The sequence below is a fragment of the Paroedura picta genome, chromosome 6 (assembly GCF_049243985.1).
Source record: "Paroedura picta isolate Pp20150507F chromosome 6, Ppicta_v3.0, whole genome shotgun sequence".
In the NCBI taxonomy this organism is placed as follows: domain Eukaryota; kingdom Metazoa; phylum Chordata; class Lepidosauria; order Squamata; family Gekkonidae; genus Paroedura; species Paroedura picta.
The window spans coordinates 69,008,573-69,028,806 of NC_135374.1; the positions used below are offsets into that span (position 1 = coordinate 69,008,573).

Below are 20,234 nucleotides of genomic sequence, written 5' to 3' on the forward strand. Positions count from 1 at the left end.
AGCCACAGAACCCCTGTCTTGGAGGGGTTGAGCTTCAGATGACTCTGCCTTAGCCATCCAGCCACTGCTTTCAAACAGCTGGCAAATGTATCCCTGGTGGAGTCTGGCCATCCATCCATTAGGAGGTGGAGCTGGGTGTCAGCCAGCTCATAGCCCTGTATCAAACTGTATTGATCGTGGCAGGTATGTCATTTATTCTGCAAAATAGTTCGGTAAAGCCACAGAGCTCAAATTCAATTCCTTAATTGTTTTGCGTCCTCCTTCGATGACAGTAAGAGACCTAATTACTTTAAACAATTGTGCCAGGCGAGAGCTTGCAGATGCGATTTCCACTGCATAGAATTCTCATTTCGCCACTTTCACCGCATTCTCATATGCCTTCATAAGCGTGTGATGAGATGTCCTTGCCACCGCACCATGAGTCTTCCTCCACACCCACTCTAACCATCTCACTTACCTCTTCCTCTCCCGAGGCTCCTGGGTATACATTGGAGCCCATTTGAGGCAAAGGTGGAGAGAGCACCGAGGAGCAATTTTGTCAAAGGTGGCCATTAGGCGGGACTTCTAGTCCTCCACCAAGTCTTTCAGCAAGAGCCGGAGGGCATCAGGGCCAGCAGGTCATTCAGGAATCTCACAGAATCCATAAATCTACACAGGCAGATGAAAATATGTCCATCACCCAAAGGAAGAGTGGGTGGTGTCCTCAGCTGAGCTTTCAGGGCATGGTGGTCTGACCATGGAACAATGTTATTCACCACCAAATCTACTGCTACTTCTGCACCAAAGATCAAATCGAGGGTATGGCCAGCCTGAAAGGTGGGACCAGCAACAAATTGTGAGAACCCTAGTGTCTCCATGGCAGACACTAGGTCTGGGTCAAGTCCTGAAGATGGCACGTCTGTACAGACATTGAAGTCCCTCAGAATCAAACGTTTTGGGTACTGTCATGTTAAGGCAGCTGTCACCTCCAGCGGGCCCGGCAGGAAATCCATAGGGTCAGTGGGTGATAAGTACACCACCCAGATAGCCACGTTCTTTACCGACTCCCACCCTAGGCCAACACTATCCCTGGAATTGATGGTACAGGGAGAGCCCTGATGGAGAAAGACTTTCTGACTAAAATTTGCACCCCTGTCCCCTCCCTTGGAGCTGTGGCTGGTTGAAGACCGAAAACCTGGGTAATGCTAGGTCTTTCAAGGAGAATTGTCTTGCCCTCATGCACCCAGGTTTCAGTAATGCAAGCCAGGTCAGCCTTATGCCTATTGTTGATTGACCTGGTGTTGTAGAGCATCTACACTGGTTCCACCATAGCCCTCTCTCCTACAAACCTGGGGATGGGACGGAAAATTGAATGGCAGTGCCTGTATCGATCAGGCCACAAAAATTCCACTGCCAGGCCCTTCCTGGATCCACATAAGTAGCTGCTCCCCTGTTATTGAATTTCCTCCCACAGCTATGCTTGCCTTGGCTCAGAAGTACTGGGATTGGAGTTCCAGGCAGGATCCCTTTCTCAACATCAGTCCCATCCATCTATCCTCATTGTATTATTCTCCTAGAGCAGACCATAACCTAACTAAAACCAACCCAGTGTCTAAACTGCCAACCCACATCCCACGCAACCCAAAAAAGCTCTCTCCCCAAAATGTACCCCAATCCTAACTACAACTAAAGAAAAAAATTCAGAGGAACATTGCATCGTGGATCCTGCTGGATGCTCAACCACTTTCCTCTGACACTTCACTACCCATGCCTAAGTAATATGTGAAAAGGAATCCCTCCTCCCCAGGACTAAGATGATTTTGTTCAGAAGAAATTCTTCCATTGGCCAGATGGCTTCCCTCCTGCCCTCGAGTGCTTCTAAGGTGCGGCTTATTTGAGCCAGCACAGCTCTCTTCAGTCCTGTCATAGCTAAAAGAGTCAGCCAGGGCTCTACAGTCCTTAGCCGCAACAACAAACTTCCCAAGCCCGCATCTTAGGAAAAACTGCTCTTTGCACAAAGTGATTCTGCTTGTTAACCCGAGGGAGATTTGTTCCTAAAGGAAGGCACTTTGCCATGTACCCACGGAGGGGGGGGGGAGGAAATAAGAGGAAGGGGGATGAGCCACACAGTGTTTAACCAACCATGGAGCATTCTCCCACCACTTGAGATGGGTGCAGTTCTCACTTGAATCATAATTCCTCGATCTGCCTGCTGGCTGCTGGCCCACAGCAATTCCTCACTCTGACCCTCTACTCACAGTAAGTCTCAGCAGGTTCCCGAAGTTGCTCCCAGCCTCTGCATCCTCCAAACTCTCCCTCCATCCCTCTGTTCACCTCTCTCCAGCCTCCCAGTGTTTCAGTGATCTGCCACTCCACCTTGCCTCTCACACATGCATACGTTTCTTCTCGGTTTTGGTCTTAAGAGACTGCTTCTCCAGCTTCCACCAAAATAAATCACTTGGGGGTGGCCTCTGCCCTACCCCTGGTGGAATTCAGGGGCTGAACAAGCCTAAAAAACCCTGAAAAACCCTGCGTCCATCCCAGTCACGATCTTGTTAGATGTTTTCATCTATTTTATATATTTCTTCAGTGTATTGTTTCATTTTTAATTGCTTTTGTCCTATTCAATTAGTACATTTCCGTGTTGAGCTGTCAGCATGCCTAAGTGTAGTTTAATTTTCCCTTTGATTTCTTAGATCTTCTGGAATAGATCACTTTTTCTTTTTTTTGTTGTTCTCTTCTTTTTCTTTACACTGTTGTAATAGTTTGTTTTGTCTCTATGTATAAGTCACTGGAACATTGCATTTTGTCTTTTGATTCTGTTTCTGTCACATTTTACATTTTGCCTCTTCAGCAATTTTAAGACTTTCATCAGTCATCAATGAGACTTTTTATTTCTCATTGACCCTCTGAGTTTTTATCCTGGACAGGGCCTGCCGTAACTCCTCCCCAGGTGGCCTTACCCTTTTATTTTACCGGCGGAGCGGTTAAAGATAATATATCCTGAAAAAGTTATAGTCTTTGAGTATTAATTTTAATAATATCCTTGTTTTCAACTCATAGTTTTTCTGGTTCCCATTTATTTTACTGCAAATCTGTTCTTTATACAGTCGTAACTCTTCAGAAATGTTTAGGTTGTATTTTGGAATTATGAATGTTTTTTTTCTCTTCAGTTTTATTCTAATCTTTGAAATTAACAATTCATACTCTGGCTCCTGGTCCTGTTTTAGCAGGGAGAACAGAGCTTCTGCGTCTTCTGTTTCTGATTATGTAATCTATTTGATTTCTATGTTGGCTATCCGGTGATGTCTGTGTATGCAATCGTCTGTTTGCTTGCCTGGAAAATGTGTTTACAATGATAAAAATTATTTTTTCTTCATAAAATTCTATGAATCACTCTTCATTCCATTCTCCTAGCTCAAATATTTGATCCTGTTTTGCTACTTACATCTGTGTTGATTGCTGCCCACTGTAAATTAAATCATAATCAGTAAGTGCAAGTATAGAAATATTTTTTTTATTTAGTGAAAAATTGACTTTTCAAAGTCCAGTGTTAGATTACATTATCCTACAGTTCATTAATAGTAACATTATTTTATAACTAGGGGCAAAGCCCGTTGTCTCCAAGAATACAACAGGCGCTAGAGCTTGGCAGTGGGAAGAGGAAGGGGAGGAGTTGTCCAGTCTGTAAGGTCATGGGGTTGAATGTTGAGGCCTACTGCACAGGGTTGTTGTGCAGATGAAACAGGAGACAAAAGAGCCAGTTTCCTCTGCAGAATAACGCTGTGCAATTTCCTCAAACCTGCAGAGAGTTGCAAAGAAGAAAGACACATGGCTTGGCTGTGCCTAACCCCTGGCCAGAGCAGTATTTTAAGTGAAAAGGGGCTTTTCTGTGGCCTCCCTGTCAGCCAAATGTTTGGCAGAAGGGGAAAGTCCCCCGCGTCAAAAGGAAGGCCCTCAGGCTCCCCTGCGTTGCTCTTGGAAAGGCCTCCCTCCACTCAGTCAGGGCCTGTCAGAGGCTCCGCAGCAGGCCTAAAGGGGGGAGGGGGAGCACTCTGCAGCCTCCTGCCAGCTCTGTCAGGGTTCTGAGGCAATTTGCAGTTGGACATGACAGTTAGGACAGCCTTGAGGCAAAAAGGGCTGGCATAGCCTGTGTTCTCATCCCCCTTGGCAACCCTGCTGACCTCCTCTCCCTGCAGTGGTCAGGAGCAGACTGGCAGCCAGACTGGGCTGGGTGAATGGAATTTTGGTCTGACCTGGTGAGGGGCCAATAGGAAGGCACTTCACGTGTCTCCCCATTGGCTGCTTGGCCCTGGATGGACAATCGGAGGGCCCAATCAGGAGCCGCTTTGCGGCTCCTGATTGGGCCCTCTGAGTTTTTATTTTGGACAGGGCCCGCCCTAACTCCTCCCCAGGTGGCCTTACCCTTTTATTTTACTGGCAGAGCAGTTAAAGATAATATATCCTGAAAATTATTATTTTTTGTTTAGACATTTTTATGCTGCTTCTCCAAGGAGCCATCCAAAGGCAGCTTACAAAACATAATAAAAACCTAAAACATTCAAAAAAAATTAAATAAAACCCAGCATTAGAAACCAAGCCAGAGTATAAAAATGAATTTAGCACACTATTAAAAAGGTGCTAAAAGATCAGCTCCATTAAAACCATAGGTAAATAGAAAGTCTGACAAAGTGCATAAGTGAAGGGTAAGGCTGTTGAGGTGTAATATATTTAAACAGGCAAAGTTTTATGTCTTAGGGAGCCCTAACTCTGGTAACCAGCTCCCTTATCTCTGAAGGAAGGGACATAGGAACTAGGAAGCATTTTGTAACTAGCAGGCTGGACAATGAGGCCGGAGGAAGTCCTTCAATTATCCTCTTCTCTAGGGTTTTAAAGCTAAGAAACAGCTCTTTGAGTTGTACCCAACAAATGAATAGCCAGCCAATGGCAGAACCTTTTGAACTAGATTATCAAAATAGCTTGCATAAATTAAAGAAACAAACTGTAAAGAAATCCAATTATAAAATATATATTTCACATCACATAGAAACTCCAATGAACAACAAAGTAAACAGAAAATCTTGCAGTTAACGACATGGCAAAAAGCCCGGCACATCATGAACAGTTCTAGAGATATAGTTCCAAAATGGCTGTATCTACGGTGCCCATTAAGCATGTGTAGGCACATTCATTTCTGTCTCCCTTCACTTTATTTTTGCATGTGCTACTCCCCTTATTTTCACTTCTTGATCTAAAGACCTTCTCATCCCTATCATACTTGCTGACCGATGTAGTATAGCAAAAAATCTTAATATTATGAACAGAAGGCACTGGGTTTGCTGGGCACTGTAGATTGCACTGGTGCTGCTGAGCTTCCAGCCCCTGCCTCTTGTTTGGACTGTGATTCTATACTTGACATTAGCTGGCATTGTCACAATGGCACTGCATTTGCTGGGCACTGCACATTGCACTGGTTCTGATGGGCTTGCAAAAATGCTTCCCTTTCAGTTTTTACTGCAAAGATTATCTGGTTTGAATGTAATCCTTTGGAAACAATGGAAGATCAAGACACTTTCTTTGGGGGGTAGCATGTTTCTTAACATCTGGTCTTGTGAAGCTTATGATCACTATTGTATGATGCTTTGGCTAATGTTAGTTAGTAAAAGTTAGAAGAAGGCAGAGTCCTAGTTCTCAAAAATGCCTTGTAAATTATTGGGATGGTCAGCTCTTGGGCTTCCAAATGGAGAACAGAAGCCCTCCTAAGTGTCTGCTCAGAACATGAGTTATGTGATGATTCTCCCCCCCCCCCCATGAAGTCATAGCTGACTTATTATGACCCTGTAGGGTTCAAAAGGCAAGAGATGTTCAGAAGTCATTTGCTACTTTTCCACCTCCATATCAGCTCTCCTCTTGTTGTAAGCCACCCCGAGACCTTTTTGGTAAGGGGTGGCCTAGAAATCCAATGAATAACTATATATATAATAAATAAATGAGATCTGATGAGATCAGGCTATCCAGGTTTGAGCTAGGCTGAGAGTAATGTCACTAACCCAAGTCATCTAGCAAGCTTCCATGGCACGAGCTGAGAATTCAGACTAGAATTTCTGAGATCCTTGTCCGACACTTTAACCACTGTGGCATGCTGGCTCTTTTGATGGAACAGCGTGTTGTAATTTTTTTTTATATACTGGCATGATTGCACATACACAGTTAAATAAAATATTTTTTTCACTGACTGTGTTTCTTTTCTGGCCATTGAAACAAGTTTAGATCCAGTGGCAATTTAAGACTAAAATTTGATCTGCTGCTTCACACCTAAATCTATTTTCTGGCCATTATAATAATTCATTTTATTGCATAATTGTAAGTGAAAATAATTGTGTCACATAGAGAAAGGGCCCTGACTTGGATAGCCCCAGCCTAGCCTAATGTCATCAGATCTCAGAAGTTAAGAAGGACTGATACAGGACCAGGCAATGACAAACCGCTCTTGAAAACTTTATGGGGCACCATAAGTCAGCTGTGACTTGAGGGCAACATAAAAACAAAAAAGAAAAGAAAAGAGTAAGGTGTTAAAAACATATCAGGGCATCATTAAATAGTCATTAAATAGAGTATGCCATTAAATAGAGTATGTCACTGGGTGTATCAGCTGAAGTTGAGCAAAGACACTATACAGAAACATACATCTCCATCTTTAAGCTCACTTGCAATATTACTCCCAAACTAGGAATGTGTCCCTCAGGGGAAGTACACCTCCATGCTAACTCATTACTTGTTCATTTCCAGAAATATTGATGAACAGTACCTTAGTCTTATATGAGCTGAACTTCAGTTTATTTGCCCTCATATATTCTTTTTTGTTCCCTTCCTACCCTGGTACACTAGCCCTCTGGTTCCTAGGACATGTATGTAGCATTAGCACATTCAATAAACCTTTCAGTTCTCCTTTTCTCAAATTGATGTTGTTATGGGGAGTGAAATTTCTTTTTCTGAAATCATATTTCTAGGTGTAGTCATTGATTCCTCTTTTCTCTTTCTAAAGAAGAATTTCCCTTCAGTATATCAGCTAGTGCAACTGAGGCCTCTTCAGAAGGACTGGAGACATACTGAAATAATCAATTTCATCTAAGGGAGTTTAGAGTTGCACAAATCACCATAATTGTTAACTACCATCTCCTTCAATACAATAAGACTTATTTCTTCCCTTAAGGTGGCATTTATGTATCTCTAAATCCAACTGTATGAGCCTCTTGTGGCGCAAAGTGGTAAGGCAGCCGCCTGAAAGCTTTGCCCATGAGGTTGGGAGTTCAATCCCAGCAGCCGGCTCAAGGTTGACTCAGCCTTCCATCCTTCCGAGGTCGGTAAAATGAGTACCCAGCTTGCTGGGGGGTAAACGGTAATGACTGGGGAAGGCACTGGCAAATCACCCCGTACTGAGTCTGCCATGAAAACGCTAGAGGGCATCACCCCAAGGGTCAGACATGACTCGGTGCTTGCACAGGGGATACCTTTACCTTTACCTTTAAATCCAACTGGGTATGTCCAAATGGGCAATGATTGTGCACTGATGTAATAGCATGGCCCACATAAAGCAACATATCTACATCATCACAATGCAACAACAATAAAAGCTACTGTCACATGCTAAAAGTTGTTTAAAAGCTTTTCAGTGGCTCTGTAGCTGTTGTGAAACTTCACTACTCCTTTGCTGCCAGTTTTACATTTGTGTGGTTCTCCAGGGTCATGGTTGATCTGGTAAGGATGAGGAATTTATCCATGTATAAAATAAGATAATGTTGATGACATGGTCTTAAATAAAACCCCAAAAGATAGGCTTTTAGTAAAAGTGTTTTGTTTTTTCTGGTTTCGAATTATCAGCTGCCATTAAATAGGAGGTGGGGAGGTGAACTAGGACTACCATCCAAATGTATGAGAACATGCATTTCTGAAATACTCCCATTTGTGCTGTACTGAACTGGTTGAATATGTAGGAAGTGGTCTGTCAAATAACTTCAGGTTGCTCCGAGACAGCCAACTGTACAATGAAAAGCTGGCTTCTGCTTTTGACTGATGAGCAGAATATTAGCTGATCCTGAGTATCCTAGCTGCCATTTACCTTAAAACAGTAACTGATAGTTAAATCTTATTAATACATCTTGATTAAGAAAGTTCAGTTTAACCTAGATGATCACGCACAAAAGTGATTAAACACAATATTGTATTTTTCCTATAGATTCATGAAAGTTTAGTTGCTAACATAAGCAGAGGGTGGGGCCTGCTGTCAGCCACAGGCAAACAGTCCCTGCTCAACAGACCAGACAAAAGACCCAAACAGAACCAGACAAAAACATCACTCTCTAGTAGGCTACAAACACCCACTCACTCAAACTCTGTCCTCTCACAAAACAATCTCAGTTAATGCTACTCAGTAGTTTAGCAGTTTAGCAAAGGCAAACCCCCCCCCCCCACAAAAAACCCCAAAACACACACTCAACTTAGCATCTCTCTCCGGGGTTCTTTCTCACACCCCAGCTGACTCGGTAATCCCTCTGCCTCTCCATATCCATAATAGAAAATTTTAACCTAGGCAATCTGACAGCTTTTTTTGCATTACAGGAAATTAATTTATTTGTTCCCTCACCCAAATATCAATCATTATATATACTTTTAAATAGGCTAGCATTACTAAATGTTAGTTTTTGGAAGGGAACAGGATTGCCATTTTCCCATCAGGCATAGGGATCCTTTATCCTCAACTCCCCTTTCTCACCGCCACTCCTATAAAAAAGGCCCTGTCATTAGTGATGGCAAGATATCCCTCATGAGGAAAACCCAGAAACAACATCAGCTCTTGGAACTGCTGTAAAATCTGTGGTTTTACCATAAAAGTGTCTGATGATTCTAAGACAAGTATGACATTCCTTTTAGGTTTTTCCAGGAAGTCGTATCATACCATCAATGACTGCACTGCCCATATCTCCCCCAGAGTCCAGATTATTGTCAGGCTGTCTGGCAAACCTGGGAGGGGATGAAGAGAAAAAGGAAAGAAATTCAACTTTTATTTTGTAAAGGCAGTGCTCTCATTTAAAGTCACAGATATTAGTCATAGTCTTTTTTTAGAAAGTACACAAGCAGTGATTTGGATACTCTTCATTTTCTGTAGCAGTTTTGAAATCTGATTGCAGTATGCCAGTTGAATAACAGAATAGAAAAACAGATGTATATACACCCTTCAAAGAGACTCCGTTCCTTTGCGTATTGTTTCTAATGAAAAAATATGGATTTTTCTATTATACTGATTTATATAAACAATTTGTTTTGTTCATTTTTAAATTTACACGTTTAGGACTTTATGTGATTAAACAATATTTAACTGCCACTCCATTCCCCCCTCCCCATTGTTTATTTAAAACAGTTTAATGCTGCCTATGCTTCCTAATTCAAGATACCGAAGGTGGTGAACATTAAAACATTTCAAACATTAAAAAAAACATTTTAAATACAAATATATAAAATACTTAAAACAAGGAAAACATATAAACACATAAAAACACAGAATGCTAATATGAGTTATGGAAGGAGTGTCAAAACAAAGATGAAGCCTTCACCAATGGCAGAAGGCAATGAGGAATCTTTCTGAAGAGGGAATTCCAAAGTTGAGCCACCATGATCAAGAAGGCCCTTTCTCTGAATGTCACTCATTTAGTCTTAGATGGGGGGAACCCAGAACAAATCCTCTGAAGATGGCCACAGTGGTTTCAGTACTTAAAGGAGATTGACTGGTGGTGCTTGTTGTGTTACCAGAGATTATATTTGTGAGCACTCATGACAGGATTTTTTTTACTTATGTCTCCCAAGGTATGAAAATCATTTCTCTTTTAATGAGAGCCTTTGCAACCAAAGAATGCTTAATTGTGTTGGCCTGTTGTAAAGGTTTTCTGATTGCTGCTAAATGTTTCTTCAATTACTATTGTGCTATTCATTCTGTTCTGTACCATTTTTAATGGTATTCTCACACTCTTTTTTCCATAGTTTACTTAGCGATCATAAGTAGAAACCACTATGGCATTCAGTTCTGGTGTGCAAGCAAATTATGGTTTGTACAGACTATATAAGAGCCTCTTGTGGCGCAGAGTGGTAAGGCAGCAGGCATGCAGTTTGAAAGCTCTGCCCATGAAATACTTAACCACTGAGTAAGTGAAAGGGCAATTCAGGTGTGCACCTGGAAAGGCAGATTTTAGTACAGAAACAGAAAAAAAGGCAAGCTTTTTAAAAGGCAAAGCTAAACGATATTGCTAGTGTGAAAATATCTCAGTTAGCTCATAGATTTCTCTAGGACTCTCACATTTAGAGAGATGAAAGCCAGTAACAAAGCAAAGGGGGTGGGGAATCATAAAGTTAAGCTAGCAGTAGGTTTTGGGGTCAAATAGGAGCCATTGAAGAGCCTCTTGTGGCGCAGAGTGGTAAGGCAGCAGACATGCAGTCTGAAAGTTCTGCCCATGAGCCTGGGAGTTCAATCCCAGCAGCCGGCTCAAGGTTGAATCAGCCTTCCATCCTTCCGAGGTCGGTAAAATGAGTACCCAGCTTGCTGGGAGGTTAACAGTAATGACTGGGGAAGGCACTGGCAAACCACCCCATATTGAGTCTGCCATGAAAACGCTAGAGGGCGTCACCCCAAGGGTCAGACATGACCCGGTGCTTGCACAGGGGATACCTTTACCTTTACAGACTATATACTGGATTTAAAAAGAAGGGTGGATATATGGTGGGGAGAAAGAAGAGAAATTTTCTGATACATCTGAACCAATTCAATGCCTTTGACATATGCTTTATTGTGCTATTTTAATACATGCTTTGTACCCACTAGTTCAGATGGAGTCTTCATAATATATATAAGAGAATCTGGTGGCCAGTCAGTTGGTACTATAACCTTCAGCTGCAGTTGTGACTGTGTCTATTGAAGACAATCAGATATTAATGGTCTCTTTTGAGAATTGCAGTAGTCTTTTGTTTTTGCACATGCTCAGCATTAAGTACACCATTGCAAACAAGAAACATTTGGACCTTTGAAGCCCTAGATTAATAAAAAAATGTTTAAATATTTTATTGTTTTCTCTGTGTGCATTTTCTCTTTATTTCTTGAGGCTGTTGCTCTTATCAGGTTGTTCATCCCTTTTGAAAGAAAATTGCAGTTATGCTTCATTATTAGAGTTTGTGCTGCAGTGCTTTGCCATTACTAGGGCAACTCTGAAAAAAAAATGTTGCCGGTATAATTACATCTACATTTTAGCTTGATCAGTAGCTAATGCTCATTGTCTTTTTGGTAATTGTTTATTGTGATATGCTGTAGGAATGGAGCCCTTAAAAAGCATTATACATTTTTAAAAGGCATACTTTTCATTACTTTATTATGCAGAAACACAATAGCTTTAAAAATCTTTAATTTTACTACTGGATGCCAAGCAGGACATTTCGTTAGAATCAGAGGCAAGCTGTCCAGTTTCCCACAGACAGTTCATCAATTTATTTCTCACACCCAACACTGCTTATTGTGAAAATTAAGACCAAGGCCATTTCCGCATGAAACAGCCTTTGCATGTTGGTGGCATACGTGATGTCAGCAATATCCCGAGGCTGTCCAGTAACCATGTCACAATTTGGCCATTTTTAACTCGCAATTTTGGGACTCCAGCAGTGAGGAACCAGGGATAAGACCGTATGGAGGGAGAAATGTACAATAGTCTTGGCACCTTTATCCTGCCCTCGCACCCATGCTCCCCTCCCCATTTCCTGCTCTGAATAATTTTTTTAATGGTGCGATCCATGTTGCAGTGCGACTGCAAATCTACATTGTCAAAGGTGAAATAAAATCTTCTTTAAAGTGTCCATGGTATTTTTGGGATCAGGCAGGCAGAACACAACCCCTTTTCTGTTTTCTGATCCAGCAGCTTTCTCCTGATCATACGCACCTTGTTTTAAAGCCAACCACTAGCTCAAAATGTCTTTTTGAGCTCCAGTTAACATATTCAGCGTCTCAGAAATGCACCCAGACAGAAATAAAGTGAAAAAGAACATGAATTCCAGAAAGGGGGGGGGGGATATCATTCTGGCATTTCTCCACAGCAACAGGGCATCTGTGTTGTAGCATTGCTGCATAGCAACCTGGAAGTGCCTTAAAAAAATTGGGGGGCTGGTGGGGGGGGAAAGAAAATTTCAGTCCAGAAGAGAACTGCTGTGTTGTGATTTGTGGCCCGTTATATAGGGCATGCACATCTCTGCCAATGATGCTAGTTTACCCCATAGAACATCTTCTATGCAAGTTACTTCTTGCTTCATTGCTCTTTAAGACCTACATAAAACTGACAGGGAGTGTTTTTTGGATATTGACTGTTATAGTTTACTGATTTTAAAGGACATCAACAAATGCATAAAGCCAAATTATCAGATAGATTAAATCACCATTATGGTGTTTACATTTATTAGATGCAGTCTAGATCTCTGTGGGAAATACACTGTGTCTTCATACATGAAAAAAGTACAAAAATTGTTTCATTTTAAGATATAAGAAGTATGAATTCGAATAGCAGAGTTCAAGAAAATAATCACTATGTTTGGTCCTGTGGTGTAATGGTACATTGAATTTATTAATTTATTAAAAGATCTGAATTTATACAATACTTCTTTGGTCTTATTTATGAGCAAAAGAAAAAAATATTTTAAGGTATGTTGTGTACTATTCTTCATTTATAACTCAAGTCATATTGGTAGTGAAGAAATAGCCATTAAAATAGTTACATTATGAGATGTAACTATCTCATATTTCAAGTAAATTTATATATTGAAAATGAGAGGTGTTCTGTAGAATATTATATCTGACATTTTTTTAGTGTGTCCTTTTGGCTTTAATGCAATTGTGATTAAGAACTGCACTACTTGCATTATTTTTTTACAAATCATTTTTTTTAAATATACATTCCAGGTTTTCTCAAAAAGCAACCTTTTTAAATATAAAAAACAAAGCAAGTTTCTTGACAGATTCAAAAAAAAATTCCTTGGCTAAGAGACCCATATTGTTCTGTCTCTTGATTTTTGGATCCCTGAATAAAATATATCTTTCACACTCACAACCTAGCAGTTACCACCTTTATACTAGTGTAACAGATCCCTTCTATTATGTCTATCTCCTTCAGTCCTCCCCTCCCCATTGGTATGACACCACATAGCATATGAGAGAGAATTATATATTTTATCCTGACAGTATTGACAGAAACTAATTGAATGACAATAGTAATCAATGATTCAGCATACACTATTACTTACATACATAGCTTTTACAACATGTACAGCTTGTTATTTCATTTCAGATAAATAAAATAGGGTTAAACAAGATCACACAAAGATTTAGATAAGCTTAAATTAGAAAGCAAGTAAAATTTTATATAGTAAGTAAATGAGAATTTGGGGGATGACCTCAATAAAAAAATCTTATTATAGAGAGCGGAAAGACAGTATAAATGATTCACCTTAATTCAACAAATGAGTTCACAGCTATCTAGATGCATAAAATCATGACTGTACACCCTAACAAAAGGCTGAAGGTTCCAAAGCCTCATATTGGTGGAATCTCCCTCCCCCAGAGCCAATTGCTACTCTTGCTTAGGATTCCGCACCTTCCCTTCAGGCCTGCTGTGAAGGAAGCCTCTAACACAGGGGTAGTCAAACTGCGAATGCTGGCAGGGGCTCCTGGGAATTGTAGTCCATGGACATCTGGAGGGCCGCAGTTTGACTGCCCCTGCACTAACAGCCCTGACTGAGGTGATGGACGCATTTCCAAGAGCAACTGTTGGCTGACAGGGAGGCCCCAGAAAAGCCCCTTCTCACTTAAAATATTGCTGTGGCCAGTCTCACTGCTTGAGGGAAGACACAGCCAAGCCATGAGTGTCTCTTCTCCACCACTCTCTGAACTTTTGTGGCCTACCACACAAGGTTGCTGTGAGGATGAAACACGTGAGGCCAACTGTACAGGGTTGTCATGCAAATGAAACTGTAGCAGGGCTTCTTTTGCCTGCTGTTGGATTTGCACAACAGCCCTGTGCAGTAGGCCTCAAGTGTTTCATCTCCACAACAACCTGTGTAGGAGGCCTCAAAGTTTTCTTTGGCAAAATAGCCCTGGAGGTTGCTATCTCTAGGTTAGAAATATTTCTTGAGGTTTGAAAGTGGGGCCTCAAAAGGCTATCCTCTATAGCCACCTAACCAGCCACATAGCCTATTTCAAATCAAGAAAACATTGTAGAGAGGAGGTAAAGTTGCCTTATAGGTGTAGGTTTATGTTCTGGAAGGCACAAAACACACTAAACCATGAGCTAGCACATTACTACTAGTTATAAAATAAAAATGGGTCTCTGAAAATTGAATGTTTGAAGACATTTCAGTGGTACAATGAAGATGGAAAAAGAAACAGTCTTACACAATCCATGGTAAAATTGGAAAGAGGAAAACCATGTTGCTTTGGGACTTCATATTTAGAAACTGCTACAGTTTCACTATTTAAGTAAAATAAAAGCAATGGCAAGCAATTTTCTGTTCATGCCCTCTTTTAGATTTTGTCTAGATTTTGTAGTTCTTTTTATGGGTAATGCATTAAATAAAAAATATGAAGAATACCCAGATGCTTCTTAAAATCTATTCATTTCTCATGCTTGGGTTTCATAAAATATGTATGAATTTATATTATGTGTTGATTTGTCCTTTGCTGTGTTGCTATATTCTTGTTAACACATCACCTTTAATTCATACTTGTTAACTTGAAAATACATATAAATCCTTCTTGAATATGAAAATAAAACACACTTTCCATTTTATGGGAATACTAGAAATATAGCCCGCTGTAGAAGGGATACAGCGGGCTCTAGGCACTTACAGTTTGTTGTGTCCCGCGGCGACGGCTCTCCGTGGTGGCTCCCTCCTGTGAGCGGCGGCGGGGGAGGCAGGGAGGGCCCGGCAGCCGCGCTCTGCGCGACTGCCGGGGTCTTTGTGTGGCAGCAGCCCGACACAGTGAGAGGCGCGAAGCGCCTCTCACCGCATCAGGCCGCCGGGCAGGGAGCCCCCGGCAGGCGCGCTCCGCGCGGCTGCCACGGGCTCCCTCGGGTAGCCGGCTGACGCGGCGAGAGGCGCTTTGCGCCTCTCGCTGCGTCAGGCCAGGAGCAACTGCGAGCCGCGCTGTCCGCGGCTCGAATTGCTGGGGCTGAGAATCGGAGTGGCGGGCCAAGTGGCGGGCCAAGTGGCGGGCCAAGTGGCGGGCCAAGTGGTGGGCCAAGTGGCCAATAGGGAGGCGCGCTATGCGCGCCTCCCAATTGGCCACTTGGCCCTCGAGTGGCACTCGGAGGGGCCCAATCAGGAGCCGCTTTGCGGCTCCTGATTGGACGCCTCCGAGTTTTTATCCTGGACTGGTCCCGCCCTAACTCCTCCCCACAACCCCTTACTCTTTTATATAGTCCGTGGCACCCGCGGCGCCACGGGCGGTGTACAGATATCCAGCCCATTTACACTGAGCTTGGAGATTCTAGATCTCCAGATATGCCTCTGTGAACATATGCCAATCAGCATTCATAAAAATGGTTAAACACACTGCTTTCAGTTATTATAACTTTCAAATTTAAGGGAACATTGTAAATGTGTGGTTGCAGAACTATGACAGGTGGTTTTTTACAGTCTTGGAAAATATAAACTTCAGTGTGACAAAGAGAACATGACCTTGTCTAATTCAATTCTTTTTTTTAAAAAAATATAATGCATTATGTGATATTAGTTTCTATAAGCTTAACTCCTAGCAGAGTTGTGCAAGGCAGAATGGTCATAGCTGAGACACCAGACTAAGATGCATCCATTCCCTTCAGGAATCAACAGCCACACAAGCAGAATAATGGTGATGGGAGTAGAAGAATCCTTGAAGTATAGCTATTGGGCAGCAGCAGTAGTGGAAGCTCACACTGGCACAGGATCTATCATGGAAGTAACACTTAAGCTAACCCTGGTTAGTTCTGTGCAGAAGAAGGCAATGATAAGCCACTTCTGATAATCTCATACCTTGAAAATACTATGATGAGGCAATGTAAAACTTTAAAACAGAAGCAGTGCGAGAAGACTCCCCAGGTGAGATAGCATTTAATCAGCTACTGGGGAAGAGCTGAGGATGAGCGCAAGTAGTGCAGTTCTTAATCACAATTGCATTAAAGCCAAAAGGACACACTGTTGAATGGATGCAAAATGAAAGTCTAAAGTTGTTTGGCATATACAATAGAGACATGGGATGAAGGTAGTATGAAGCAAGGTAAGCTCCAATTGTAAAATGAGAACTCGGAATATTTGAAAATTACAATCCTAGGAGTGAGTGAACTAAAGCAGAGAAGACTGATACAATATCTGTTAGAAAAATCACAAAGTGTTTTACTCTGAAAATGACAAACATGGTAGAAACGGAGTTGCTCTAATAGTGAGGTAAGATGTAGCAATGGCACTCGGGCTATAATGCAAAGTCTAGCCAAATAATATCAGATAGATTTAATGGAAACATAACCATCACTAAAGTTTATGCCCCAACTAAAGCTGCTGAACAGGAAGAAATTGAAAACTTTTATGTAAGCATCCAAGAGGAAATTAATCAACAAAAACAAAATGGCTTGCAACATCAGAAGAAGAAATTAATCACACACCTAAGCAAGATGTACTGATGATCAGAGCTGAATGGATTACAGAAACAAAAGGGGGGGGGAAGTAGTATCAAATATTGTTGGAAAATATGGACTAGGAGCATGAAATGAAGCAGGAGAGTAACTCACAAAATTATGTGAAGACAACAATTCTATTGCAAACATATTTCAGGCAACCCAAAAAACGAATATGTATGTAGACATCACAGAACGGCCAATACACAAATCAAACACATTACATAATTAGAAGCAGAAGCTGGAAAAATGCTGTTCTCTTTGCTAAATCCATACTGGGAGTCGACTATGCTACAGATCACGAACTATTAATTTTGAAAATAAAGCTGGAGAAAAACCCCCAAACATTCATAATTCCAAAATACAATATAAAGAATAATCCTGTAGAGTTTAAAGAATGTGTAAAGAATGTCTCAGTTGTGTTGACTCCTATGATAGAGTAACCTTAGTTCATGACACTATGATTGGTTTAAAAAGAAATGTATGTGCCAAAATCTTTGACTATTTTGATATGCAACGTATAATCTGAACAACAGGCTACTATTAGGACAAGATAAGAAACAGAATGGTTTCCAGTTGGCAAAGGTATCGACAAGGTTTTTATCCCCCTATCTGTTTAATCTGTATGCAGAACAAAATGAAATCTGTATTAGATTTAGATGGAGGTGAAATGTAAATTGGTGGAAGGAATATTAACAATTTGAGATATGCAGATGGCATCATGGAAAATAGTAAAGTCTTGAAATGACTCCTGATGAAGGTTAAAGCAGAAAGTGCCCAAGTAAGATTGCAGCTGAACATTGAAAAAAGTAATAGCTACTGAGAAATTACAAAACTTTATGATTTAGAGACTGAAATTGTTCAAGATTTTTTGTTCCTTAGCTTCACCATCAAGTGAAAGGGAGAGTCTACAACCAAGAAATCATTGAGACTATGAAGGCAGCCATGAAGAATCTAGAAAAGCTTCTTAAGTATATGGATCTGTTGGTGGTAACCAAGATAAAGATGATAAGGAAGTATTTGAGATGTGGTGTTGGAGGAGAGTTTTATGGATACTCCCCCCCCCCAAAAAAAATGAATAAAGAGATCAAAACAAGTTTGAACTCTCCCTAGAAGTTAGTGACCAAAGTGAAGCTGTCACACTATGAGAAGACAAGAATCACTGGAGAAGAAAATGGCACTAGAAATAGTAGAAAAGAGGCAGTTGGAAAAGAGGAAGACCCATAATGAGATGGATTGATGCAGTCAAGGAAGCCAGGTTCCTCAGTTGGCAAGAGAGAAGGCGGCGAGGCCCACCCGCCCCTGAGGCTCTCCCAAGCCTTCTCTCGGCCGGCGGAGCAGCCCACCCGCCCCCGAGGCTCTCCAAAGCCTTCTCTCGGCTGGCGGAGCGGCCGAGAGAAGGTGGCCGGGCCCACCCGCCCCCCGAGGCTCTCTAAAGCCTTCTCTCGGCCGGCGGAGCGGCCGAGAGAAGGCGGCCGGGCCCCCCCCACCCCCCCGAGGCTCTCTAAAGCCTTCTCTCGGCCGGCGGAGCGGCTGAGAGAAGGCGGCCGGGCCCACCCGCCCCCCGAGGCTCTCTAAAGCCTTCTCTCGGCCGGCGGAGCAGCCACGCGGCGTCTACGACACCGCGAGGCCGCTCCGGCGGCCGGGAGAAGGCGGCGCGGGTGACCGCTCACCTGTGGCTGTGCGGGTGAAGCAGGCAATGGGGAGCCGCGCTTCGTGCGGCTCCCCATTGCCTGCTTCGGGCGGGATGGACACTTGGAGGGGCCAATCAGGAGCCGCGAAGCGGCTCCTGATTGGCCCCCCCCCGAGTTTTTATGCCGGACAGGGCCCGCCCTAACTCCTCCCACAGTACCCTTACTGCTTTATTCAGTCCGTGGCGCTCTGCACCACGGGGCTGTTTAAAGATGAGCTTTAATATATATTTAACATCAGAAAGTCAGCATGTCTGTGTAGAGTAACAAGTAGCATGCTGAGTTCGGGGCAGTAGCCTTCAATCATGTTTTAAGATAGTATATATTGAAGCTTTTGGAACCTTAGTATGATTAATATATGTAACGAGAATATATTTAGCTTTGAGTCTCTGCTACCATGTGGAATATATTTTATGTTTATACTATCTGAGTACTGCACAAAGGCATCTAGCAGGAACTTAAAGCAAAACTCAGTTTGATTTTCACTCTGACTTTACCCACAAGGATGAATGTGAGTTAAACACCTGTGCTAACTTGACTGGAGTGCTTAGGAGTATTGAAAATGAAAACCAAGTGGCACTTCTTCTTACATGCTGTTTTTAATAAGGGTTCTGCTGTACATTCAGATTGTGATGTATTTGCAAAATGGGATTGTTATGACAGAATTACAAAGGATCCAGTCTCTAAAGAAAGGGGGTGGTTTTGCTTATAAGATTTGCATTGAGGCAATGTGTCAGCATGTTTCTTAGTGAATCTCTTGATACCGTCCTGTAAAGGAAGTAAAATCAATTTTTGCTGTAGATAACTAGCTTTGGAATGTAGCACTGAAAAGTGCTAAAGCTGAGTTCCAGATAATACATGATCGTGACAGTTCTGTGTCTTTAAGCAAATGCCTACTGCTTTTTTCTTCCAGTTCCTTCCCTCCAAACTCCTTTTGTTCAAAAAAAAATTACTTCTGGCCAGAAAGGAAGGGCTCCAAAAGAGAATTGGGTTTCCAAAGTAAATGAGCTGTGGGTGATACACAGAGACCAATTATGCAAGGCGGTACCCATGCTAGGCCATTGTCAGTTTCTGACGGCAGGGCAATATTCTCTGCCACTTTCTATGTACCGATGGGGGAAGATTTGCCCAATCGGACATAGTCTGTCCTGGCCTTTCGTGTGCACGCACAAAGCCAGAAAGGTTCCGCTGTGCCTTGCTGCAGCAGGAACAGGGATGTTTTGTGTCCCTGCTGGGACACTGTAGGTGGGGGAGGAGCCAGGCCTGGAATATCAGTTTAGTCCTAAGAATCAGTAACAGATTGTGCTTAGTACATAAGACGTAGAATGCGTAAAACATTCTATTTGAATAATGTACAAACATATGTACTGTTGACCTCTGTTTAAATGTTTGATATTCTCATTAATAACCATTTCTACTGATATGTGTTGTAGCTGTTGCTCAAATTAGGTAGCAAAATCTAATCAGGTCACACACGATAAAAAGCAGACTAAAATTGTCTCTGTGCTAATTAGTTTAGACAGGGACCCAGGAAACAAAGTTATTTGGAAAAATACTGATGTGCTAGCTGCTAGTTTATTCACAGTAATTGGATTCTCTCTGGATTGACACATGTGCTGTTCATTTCAGGATAAGGATGCAAATGCTTTCTTTTGATCCTCAGGCTTTTGAGTTCAACATTTGAAAAAATAATAATCAGCTGACCAATATTATTTTTGACAACCAGGAACAATTTTAACAGATACATTCATATTGAGTGAAAATCTATGGCTTTCAGTGAAAAAAACTAGGATGGGTTCAGTCTTTTCAGTCTTCCATGCAGTTCCACATTGGGACT

General features: G+C 42.0%; 1 protein-coding gene across 18 annotated transcripts in view; it reads left to right on the plus strand.

Moving 5' to 3' along the window:
• Positions 1–20,234, plus strand: part of DMD (dystrophin) — a 1,311,735-nt gene that overhangs the window by 287,379 nt on the left and 1,004,122 nt on the right. The window lies entirely within an intron of this gene.